Below are 11,604 nucleotides of genomic sequence, written 5' to 3'. Positions count from 1 at the left end.
CTGTATTCCATAGTGCGGAATTATTCTCTCTATGGCATGATAGATTATGTCACCCTGGTCTTAGAATGATGAGGAACATAATTACTAACTCACAAGGTCATGGGATAAATATGAAGAATTTCTCGAATCATGAAGATTTTGTATGCCCTGCATGTGCTATCGGGAAATTAATAGCGAGACCATCTATTTTAAAGGTACAGGATGAAATCCCTGCATTCCTGGACAGAATCCAAGGGGATATCTGTGGTCCTATTCAGCCGCTTTCTGGCCCGTTTCGATACTTTATGGTGTTAATAGACGCGTCCTCGAAGTGGTCGCATGTATGTTTATTATCTACCCGTAACCACGCCTTTGCAAAGTTGATCTCGCAGATCATACAAATCAGGAATAATTTTTCGAATCATCGAGTGAAGTCCATTAGAATGGACAACAATAGAGAATTTACTTCGAAAGCGTTCGATGATTATTGCACTAGCATGGGATTAAAGTTGAACATTCTGTACCGCATGTCCACACTCCGAATGGACTAGCCGAAGCACTAATCAAGAGAATAAAGTTCATTGCTAGACCGTTGTTGCAGTACTGTAATTTGCGTGCTACATGTTGGGGACACGCAGTCTTGCATGCAGCAGCCCTCATTAATTACAGACCCTTCTCCTACAACATCCATTCACCTATGCAACTAGTGCAAGGGGTGATCCCGAAGATTTCCCATTTACGCAAATCTGGATGTATGGTTTGTGCCAATACCGCCGCCACAGCGGACTGCTATGGGGCCTTTGCGGAAAGTTGGAATCTATATCGGTTATGAGACTGCATCCATAATCCGATATTTAGAACCAGCAACTGAAAATCTGCATACGGCCCGTTTCGCTGACTGCATTTTTGATGAAAATAATTTTTCGTCATTAGGGGGAGGAAATAAACCCTTAGATGAGAAATACCGAGAAATTATATGGTAGGCTGAAAGAATTGCGGCACATGATCCTCGCACTAGTGAAGCAAATGATGAAGTACAGAAAATCATCGACTTACAGCAATTAGCAAACAATCTGCTTAATCATTTTTATGTTTTGAAGAGCGTGACTAAGTCGCATGTGCCTGCACGCAATGCACCGGAGAGGGTGGAAGTACCAAAAGAAGGTACCCCTCATCTTGTCCTAGGAGCTCTGAAAAATAATAAAAGGACAAGAAATCCGGTTACTCAAGTCCCAAATAGCCGGAGACGTCCGGCGAAAGTGGGAAATGAGAGCTTACCACGGCCAATCACAAAAGTGCCCCAAAGGAAAAAGAAGGGGAGCAAGTTGAGACCTGGCGATGGTATGGAACCTCAGAAAGTAGGCATACCAGATTTGAATCTTCCCACGCAGGAAGAAACCAGCGAAAATGCGCGCACTGAAATTGACGCTGGTAAACTAAAGGCCCTTTCCCCAAATCATGAAGAGCAAGATGAAGAAGCACCTGAAAGTGCAGCCCATGATGAAATAGCAATAAACTATGTGAATTCAGGGGAATCCTGGAATAGAGTAACCATGATAGTCGACACATACTTCGCAAATAAAATTGCCACAGTCATAGATCATGACCCTGAGCCTGCATCGCTCGCTGAATGTAGAATGAGGTCAGGTTGGAAAGACTGGCAGAAAGCAATAACAGCTGAATTGTTGTCCCTGAACAAAAGAGAGGTCTTTTGGCCAGTATGCCACACACCTCCCCACATCAAACCAGTGGGATACAAAGTGGGTCTTTGTTCTTAAGAGGAATGAAAGGAATGAAATTGTGAAATACAAAGCACGACTAGTGGCACAAGGTTTCACTCAACGACTAGGCGTTGATTATGAAGAAACATATTCCTCGGTGATGGGTGGAATTACCTTTAGATATTTAATCTTGATGGCAGTCAACCTAGAATTGAAAATGAAGTTAATGGATGTTGTGACCGCATATCTTTATGGGAGCCTAGATTCGGACATTTATATGAAGGTACCTGAAGGAATACCACGGCCAAATCAGGATAGAGGAAATAAACATCTTTATAGTGTACAGTTGAAGAAGTCACTATATGGGTTGAAACAGTCAGGTAGGATGTGATACAATTGTTTAAGTAAATTTCTTGAAAAACGAGGCTACACAAATAGCATAGATTGTCCCTGTGTATTCATAAGAAGGTCCCAGAATGGATTTTGCATAATATTTGTATATGTAGATGATCTGAATATCATCGGTACAGAAGAAGATATTGAAAAAGCAAGTTCATACCTGAAGTCTGAATTCGAAATGAAAGATTTGGGTAAAACCAAATTCTACTTGGGCCTGCAGCTAGAGCATATGGAAGATGGAATCTTTGTACATCAGTCAAACTATACTTAGAAAGTGTTAGAGCGGTTTGGTTTTGATAAATCATTCCCCGCTAAAACCCCCATGGTCGAAAGATCATTACAAGCAGATCAAGATCCTTATATACCTAGAGAAGAGGGGGGGAAGTATTGGGACCGAAATTCCCATACTTAAGTGCAATAGGTGCGCTGATGTATCTGGCTAATTGCACTAGGCCAGACATAGCATTTGCAGTAAACCATTTTGCACGATATAGTGCAGAGCCCACTAAAAGGCACTGGAAGAGCTTGAAGGATATTCTACGTTACTTGCAATGTAGCAAAGATCTAGGTCTGTTCTACAGAAAAAAAAATCAGGATCTAAATCTTGTTGGATACGCGGATGCTGGGTACCTGTCAGACCCGCATACAACGAAATCACAGACTGGCTATGTTTTCTTATGTGGTGGAACTACAATATCCTGGAAATCGTCAAAGCAAAGTCTTGTATCTACTTCGACGAACCACTCAGAAATAATAGCTCTATATGAAGCCGCACGAGAATACGTATGGCTTAGAAGAGTGATCAATCACGTCCAGCAGTTATGTGGCTTGAACACTACTGACACCCCTACCATTATCTATGAAGATAATACTGCATGTGTTGCATAAGTGCAGACAAGCATATCAACCCCAAGTTCTTTTATGCTCATGAATTGCATAAAATGAACGAAATAAAGGTAATGCATACCAAGTCATGTGAGAATCTTGCAGATTTGTTCACTAAGTCTCTCCCTGCATCTAGTTTTGAAAGATGTTTTCGTGGCATTGGGATGATGAGGCTTAGAGAGTTGCACAGTTCAGGGGGAGATATTTCACATAACAGCGATAAGAAGAATTAAATCTTAGTCAAGAAGATTAAGTACTCAAGGTTAATCATGAAGATTACTTGAAGCATTTGGGTGAATTGTACTCTTTTTCTCTTATATGAGTTTTCCTGAAGTTTCTAATGAAAATGTTTTTAATGAGGCAATTCGTGTGACCATATCGCGAGCTATGTACTCTTTCTCCTAATTTTTTTCACTAGGTATTTGGGGAGTTTTAATGAGACATGCATTCCGCGAGAAGTGTCCAAGGGGGAGTGTTAGGAAACCTAACAGGTTACGTATTGAAGTGGATCTGTCTCGAATCCTAGTAGGATTGGAGTCTAATTCTTAGGGGTTTTTAGTTTTTTATATACGAGAGAGACCTCTCGTTGTAACATACAGAAAACAGATGAATAAAGAATAGACAGTTTTTTTCCATACACTTGTATCTTCTTTTGTAATCGTTTTTAGGAAACCGTTGAACTACGCTCAGTAGCAACAGGACATAAGAAGTCTGCCTGCCTGTGTGACCACTGGCCATGCTACAATTTGTGTCCAAAGTGTGGCGATCTATGATTTTAGATTGAACAAATCGTTTTGCGCACTATTTGACAAGCGATGATGTATGACACGTGGAGGCTACAGGCTGAAAAGGTCTTTTCATGTGGTACCGTTTCAAAATAAATATCAAACGAAAATACAAGACTAAAAAAGTCCAGCGTGTTACAAGTCTGAGATCAACCATATACTCGTGTAACTCAAGTGTGGCAAATTACAGCAACGGGGTCAAACAGCCCCTTATCCAACTACATTAATTTATTTACGGAAGTGAATAGAAATATTGGAAATGTAGGCACAACGCTAACGTACACTGGGGGCCGATTGCCGATCTCGATCCCGTCATGGAGGTGAAGCAGTAGGAGAAGTTGTCGACCTTGAGTTGCGACGGCACAGACAAGGTGCTGCGGCCAAAGCCGTAGAGCATCCACCAAGGATGTAGCTTCTTCTTGAGTCACTAAGACTCAAGTGCTCCCTCTTGATTGCTCTTTCTCCATCTTCAGATTGACGGACATCAAACTAAGTACATCATCTCTTTCCGGGACTCCCACAAGTCCTCCAAGAGCTCACCGAAAACACCTTCGATCACCAAAACCGTCTAGGTGTTGCCAACCACCAAGAGTAACAGGCTTTAAGCTTCACTTGACAAAGACCAAGCTTAGTCAACAGCTAGATGCATACTTGTTACTCTCCAAGCACTAAAAATATCCTTAATCTTCAACTAAGAACTTAAAATTAACACAAATGCTCTCTCTTGTTTCTAAATGACACACCAAGTATATGAGCTGCTACAGGGTCGCAAGAGCACAATATGAGACCAAATGAGTAAGTATTTATAGGCTAAGGATCAAGAATTAGCCGTTGCCTAACAACCCAGAATTTTTCTTAACGCCGGAAGGTCCGGTGTGAATAACTCTCTTCACACCGGAATATCCGGTGCTAATACCCCTGACAGAATAGCCGTTAACTGTTCCATTAGCCGTTAAAGCTCCGGCGTTTCATCCGGACTAACGCCGGATCATCCGACGCATTGAAATCAGGCAGATGATCGTTTGCAATATTTCTGTATAAAAATATCCGGCCTACCATACGCCGGACCATCCGGTGCATATAAGCCGACTCTCTCTGTGTAAAAGAAACTCCAGTGAATACTCTTCAGTATGCCGAACCATCCGACGTGTAGAATCACGCCGAGACTGCACTGCAAAGATTGCTCCAGCGATCTCACCGCTCGAACGCCGGACCATCCGGCGTGGACTTCAACAATTTTTCAACTCAGAACTCTTAGGAAATTGCTTCAGTGCTGACAACAATTTTGGCGCCGGACCAACCTGACCAAGCTAAAGAACTTTGCTGTCCTCGACCAGATCCTGACACACGGAGGAGACGCAAGGGAGCTCGGCAAACGTGGAGGAGAGAGACAGATCGAAGTAAGGCAGTGCCTGGTGGAAGCAGGAGGGGCAAGGTCGGCACTGCGTCCAGGTGCTGGGGTCACTGCCGTTGTGCCCTGGGGTCACTGGGGCACTTGCTGATGAACCGGAGAGGAACCGCGCGGCGCGGGCCTTGCTGCGCAGCGCCATGCATTGCAGCAGCTCGCGGGGGGTCAGGCCGCAGCCGGAGTCGGTATGGGTGAGCTGCACGGAAAGTCATGAAGCTGTAGTTACGAGTATATCGAGAACATTTGGGTGAGTAATTTTATTTTTATTTAAGTATAAAAAATAGAGACTTAAACTACTCTATTTTCACCTATAAATACAAGATCTCACATTGCCAAAGGGAGTTTATCATAGGGACCATAGTGTAAGCAGTTTGGTCTGCATATGGATCGTGTGGTCATCAGCTCTATTCCTAGCTTCTTTGATCCTGGATTTTAATATGTTATACACCTCCATACTTCTTTAGAAGCTTCTTTATTTATAACTGCAACGTCGTGAAAGACACGGGTGTGTGCCCTGCAGCGCATACGGAAGACAATGTTTTCTGAAAAACTTTTTGTGTTGTAAACTAACTTGAACGTCGAAACTTAGTCTCAAGTCTGAAGCGTTATGGTAATGCTCAGTATCTGTGTAATTAAAGTTTCTTTTTGTCAGTACGGATTTATCCCTTATTTCGTCATGTGCCATGCGAAAAAACAAAAGAGAAAATAATGAATAATGAACCAATACCACAACGTACCATCTGGTTTCGGTAATCATATAATCCGCTCAGGTTTCAAGTTTCTATCATGCATGTTCATATATAGTTGGAAATGATGATCCCATACTTCTTCATCAGGAATAAGCCACCTGTCCCCCCCCCCACCCACCCCCAAAAAAAAAAAACGTTCACTATCATCTTGTGGCACGCCATCTTACCTCCCTAGAGGTAAAGAGTTGTGCTAAATCCTAGCCATTGATTATTGATAGTTTATTTGGGACAACAGAAAATATATTAATTTCTACCATTAATTCATTACAATAAAAAAGGAAACTGATATTGCACACATTATACTTCCTAACTTAATGCACGTTATCTACCTTAATCAAGGGGAGAGTTGCTAAACAAGCAACTCTGCCTGAATGGCTATCAAATAATCAAATGTTTGTTTTCAAATATTTGTGTAAAGTTCCATAGTGTACGATGAGATTTTGTCATGCCTAAATTATGCGTTATCCAAATTGTTATTAAGAAATTCCAAATAAATATGATCAATGTCGTCATTTGTCAGTTGGGCTAGTTTATTCACGAGAATATACACCGAGGCATAAATGCCGTGAGATTAGATCCGTATGAACTAGTTCAAGTAACAAAGCACTAGAGCTAGCTAGTTGCTCACGTGAACATCAGCTCCATGCATGCCTACTGCATGCGCGCATCATGCACATCGCTACCCTAAGTTAGCTCTACGTATTGTACGGTCCCTGAAGCGACGTATACACATCTATCCGACCTCTCTTCGAGTGCACGTATGTTCAGGCCCAGGCAACGGGTGTGTGCTTGAGTTCGCGTTGTACTCGTGCATGCTGTGGAGACGTACGAAGAGCGGCCGGCTAATAACCTTTGATTTTCACGCATGGCTCAATCAAGTTCAAAGCAGCCTGGATCCACCTCTCGGAAAGAAACGGCTGCCGCGTATCTCGACGAGCAGCTAATCACATTCAAAGGTTTGAAAATGAGATAAGCAACACATGCAAGTGATGAGGCCACGAACTAACCTGTGTACATGATCGTCTGGGTTGCATGCATGGCTCGTCTGACGCGCGTACGTAAGCAGCCGTTCTGTCTACAATCTAGAAACTTCTTGACTGACGCGGCCCTCGGCACGAACGGCCAGCAAATATCTCAGTCGCCAATTATATAACGCTACGTACATGCATGTTAATCTATCTCTCATTCATGGTGGTTCTCTTACTTCAAACGGCGGGCCTATCAATACTTTAGCTAGGTCCATGCTTGAGACGGAAGGACGTGCGTATGCATGTTTCGTCCAGACCGGTTGAATCGAGCACGCACGTACGAGAAGATAACAGCGTAATGAGTTCAAACTTCAAACTTGATGCTCGAGGCAGATGCAAGATAATGGAACTGCTCCCAGATATCTCGCCCAGATGACGCGCGCGCTCGCCAACGAACGCGTGATGGCACTGCGCTCCACATCAGTCTCGCCTTGCGTGCTCTAGCCACTGCCTATAAAAGCCCTCTCGTTTGTCTCACGCGCAAGGGAGGGTACACCAGAAGCAGGAGGCCGAAGCTCTGCTGCGACTCATACAAGCACTGGGCCGGCCAGAGGGCCCATTAAATATGCTTCAAAATATCTATATATCAATTACAAAGATAGTATTCTAAGTATTAAAAAATTGTTACCGCTGCTAACAATGATATATTAAAAATTGAAATTATAGCATATAGACTACTAAAAAAGCACTTTAGCTGTAGAGATTATCTGAAACAATTTCTTCTAATATTTACAAAAACAAAGTTACTAATGATGATATCAATATCAATTTTATCCAGCAAATTCTTCTCAATACATAAAGTTACCAAACCATTTAACATTTCTTGAGACACTGCTGACCTCAAATAGTCCTTCAATAACTTCAACTTTAAAAAGCTTCTTTCAGCCGATGCCACGATCGCAAGCATAGTAACAAGATTCGATAAGCAATAGAAACATTATGATAGCAGTCCAATTCTCTAACAAACTTAAAAATCTCCATAAGAGGTATTTTTCTATCTGGTAAGTCAATTGCATAACCCTTAATTCAGATATTATATCATTTAACTCCACATCAGATGAGCCATGTGAGAGAAAGTTTTTGTAAATTTAGTGTAGCAATCTGTTAGTTCAATATCATCAGTGACTTCAAAGTGTTTGAACTCAGTAAAAACCTGAATATACCTTTAAATATCTAGGTTTCTTGAAGTATCAGTATTACTCTTAAAAAATTTATCGATGGATCATTTCTGTGATTTTATCAACTCATTTACTCATTTTCTCTTTTTCCTTTTCTCATTACCAGATGCATGCTTTCTAGATAACATCACGTGCTGAAAATTGAGAAAAGAACAAATTAGTGATTCAAAACTAGTGCAAAGCTATAAAAATAGTAGATCAACTTAAGAAAATCTTACTGATAGTCACGAAGAACTCGCAAAATCCCAATAATATCTATCCCTACTAATGTCCAATCAGTCGATTATCAATGGCCTGCTGCAACGAACGGGAAATAATGGAATATTAGTATGAGTACTTAACTTGGCCCTAATCTAAAGACTGATCCATCCAGTTGCGCGCCCTGGTCCTGATCAAATTGCTGCTTGCTTGTAGTACAAGGGATTACGATGACGGCAGAAGCCTGAAAAGGAGAAGACCTTAATACCTGATAAACGAAGACGGCGAGGAGGTGGGGGAAAAAACTGATCAACAAGCGCAAGCAGCCGAGCACTGCAGAAGGTAGGACGTCAGGACTAGGACGATTCGGCGAACAGTGAACAGGCCAGCCCCCAGCGGCCACCGAGCGAACCGGCCTATTGTGAATTTGTGATCCTTCTGCTGCAGACCTGCAGTGCTGCTACTAACTGGGCCGAACAAGCTGGCGGTTGGAAATCTTGAACAGAGCCGTGGGATAGGCTCTTTACTGGGACACTCCGTCAGCCCAATAGGCATAGACTCTTTACTGGGCCGCAGCGAGGCCACGCGCCGTGGCCCGTGGTAACACTCCTGGGGAGGGGCCCTTCGTTTTGGGGGCCTGGGCGGCCGTCCCGCTCGGCCCCCTGTACAAGGCAGCACCGAGAGGTAGACAGGGAGAGACCAGAAGGCGTAGGCATCTAGAGGAGGCCGACGCCTTGCTACTGTTCCTGCACAGTTTTCTTCGACCCTGCCCATCCCATCAACATCACTCGTCTCTGTCCAAGCTGCTCTTCCAAGATGCCTTGCCGCCGCCATGCGGTAGCGCTACTCTGACCCTTCTCTTCCTCTCCCTACTGCTCGTTGCCTCGGACAAAGATTGGTTCACTGACTTACATGCTGCCTCGGGAAAACGACTGGCTTGCCAATCTACCTGTTGCCTTGGATCCGATTGGTTCGCCAATCTCTTTGTTGCCTTGGGGAAAAGATCGGCTTGCCGGTCTACTTGTTTCAGAAAAGCAACGACAGGATGGAAGCCTGCTGTAGTGTAGCTTGGGCTTCAGTAAAGACACAAGAGGAAGAGGCAACCGGTAAGTATACTAGGTTGGAGGCAACATCAAGCATTTCAGAGTTGTCCCGACCAGCGCAGCAGTAGTACTTTGAATAATCGAATAATCGTAGGAGGTTGGTTTTAGAAAACTCCGGAATCCATCACTCATATTATGGATACATACATATATTACATGCACGTACGGGTCTCATGACCTAGACTGCTGCCTAACACTCCCCTCAAGATGAATGATAGATATTTATTATTTTTATCTTGCTACATGCTAAATTATATTCTTTTAGTTAAAAAATATGTTACTTACCTGAGTTTACCTAACTTAACTCAAGAATTCTATAATTCAACTTAAGCGATCTATCTTCACATGCTTTGTTCTTTCATGCTGAACTAGATTATTAACGATATTGATAACTGACTTATTATTACACCAAACTCTTAAGGGCATTTTCTTAGCACATTCAGTTCTGATAAGAGATCCCTTACCCATAACATCTCGCTCACCACAAGAGACATATATATGCACTCTGCTTCAGTGGTTAAACGAGATACAACTGATTGTTTCTTGCTCTATGACACCAAATTTTCTCCAACAAAGACACAATAGCCTGATGTGGATCCCCTATCATCAAGGGTGTGATTGGTTGCCTGCACGAGAGCAACTTGACTCGGCGGATGCGTATAATCTCAGGGAGAAGCGTGTTTGGTTGCTTGTATGCACTGTTTCAGCCTAGCCCGGCAAATGTCAATGTACGCATGTAGCCTAGCCCGGCGTTTGCAGGCTCCTGCATCCGCTCCTGCAGGAGGATCCACTTGTCAGTGTCACAAAATCATCTTCATGTGAGCAACCAATCACAATCTTAACTCTTGCATCCGCTCATGCAGCATCATATTCGATCAACCAAACAGAAACTTAGCTCAGCCTAACCAGACAAATACAACTAACCAAACACTCTTGTTTTCAACAAATATGACTCCACTCGGCCTGCATATACCTTCCATGCGGGCAAAACCCATATAGGCAACCAATCACACCCTAAGACAGCTAGCCCAATCAGCATCACAATAGCCTTCCATATTTAGATGTCCATGGCTTTTGAAATAAAGTCCCTTTCAAGGACTACTCTTTAAATATCTTAGGATCCGGTAAACAACATCCAGATATACACTCCTAGGATCATACATATACCTGCTTACAACATTCACAATATAGGAGATATTCGGCCTTGTATGACACAAATAAATGAGCCGACCAACAAGTCTTTGATAGCTCTCTTTATTCGCTGGATCGCCTGATTCAGCGCATAACTTGTGGTTTGGATCAATAGGTGTTGATGCAGATCTTAACACCCAAGCATACTAGTCTCACTAAGTAAGTATAGTGCATACTTCCACTGTGAGAGAACAATACCTTTTGGAGATCGAGCAATCTCAATGCCAAGAATGTACCTGAGTGGACCAAGATCCTTCATCTCAAATTCCTTACTCAGATTCTCTTTTAGACATTTAATCTTTATTTCATCATCACCTGTGATGATGATATCATCCATATACACAACCAAAACTGTGATCTTACGCCCCGAATGTCAATAGAATACAGTATGATCCCTATTGCACTGTTTATAGCCCATGCCACATAGTGCACGTCTGAATCGGTCAAACTATGCTCGTGGAGATTGGTTAAGCCTATACAAGGACTTCTACAATATGCATATCTTTCCCGTTATTTCAGGATTAGAAAAACTAGGTGGAGTTTCCATATACACTTCCTCCTGAAGATCTCCATGCAAGAAAGAATTCTTGACATCCAATTGATGCAAGAGCCAACCAAAGCTAGCCACGCAAGAGATCAACGTTCTTACCATGCTCATCTTTACCACCAATGCAAATGTCTCATCATAGTCAATACCATATGTCGGAGTGTCTGACTATATCCCCTTGCAACAATCTTGCTTTGTATCTTTCCAATTTACCTTCTGATTTTTGCTTTATAGCAAAGACCCATTTGCAATTGACAGTTTTCTTCCTAATCGGTAATTTTACAAGTTCTCAAGTTTCATTCTTTCCAAGAGCTCTTAGTTCCTCAAACATGGCCTCTTACCACTTAGGGTCTTGCTTCCCTTCTTTCTAGCCTTTGGGAATTTCTACATTCTGTAATGATGCAACAAATGCTCTATATGCAGGGGGATAAGG

The sequence above is a fragment of the Phragmites australis genome, chromosome 3, assembly GCF_958298935.1.
Source record: "Phragmites australis chromosome 3, lpPhrAust1.1, whole genome shotgun sequence".
NCBI classification, from domain to species: Eukaryota; Viridiplantae; Streptophyta; class Magnoliopsida; order Poales; family Poaceae; genus Phragmites; species Phragmites australis.
Note: the sequence above shows the minus strand (reverse complement) of the source record.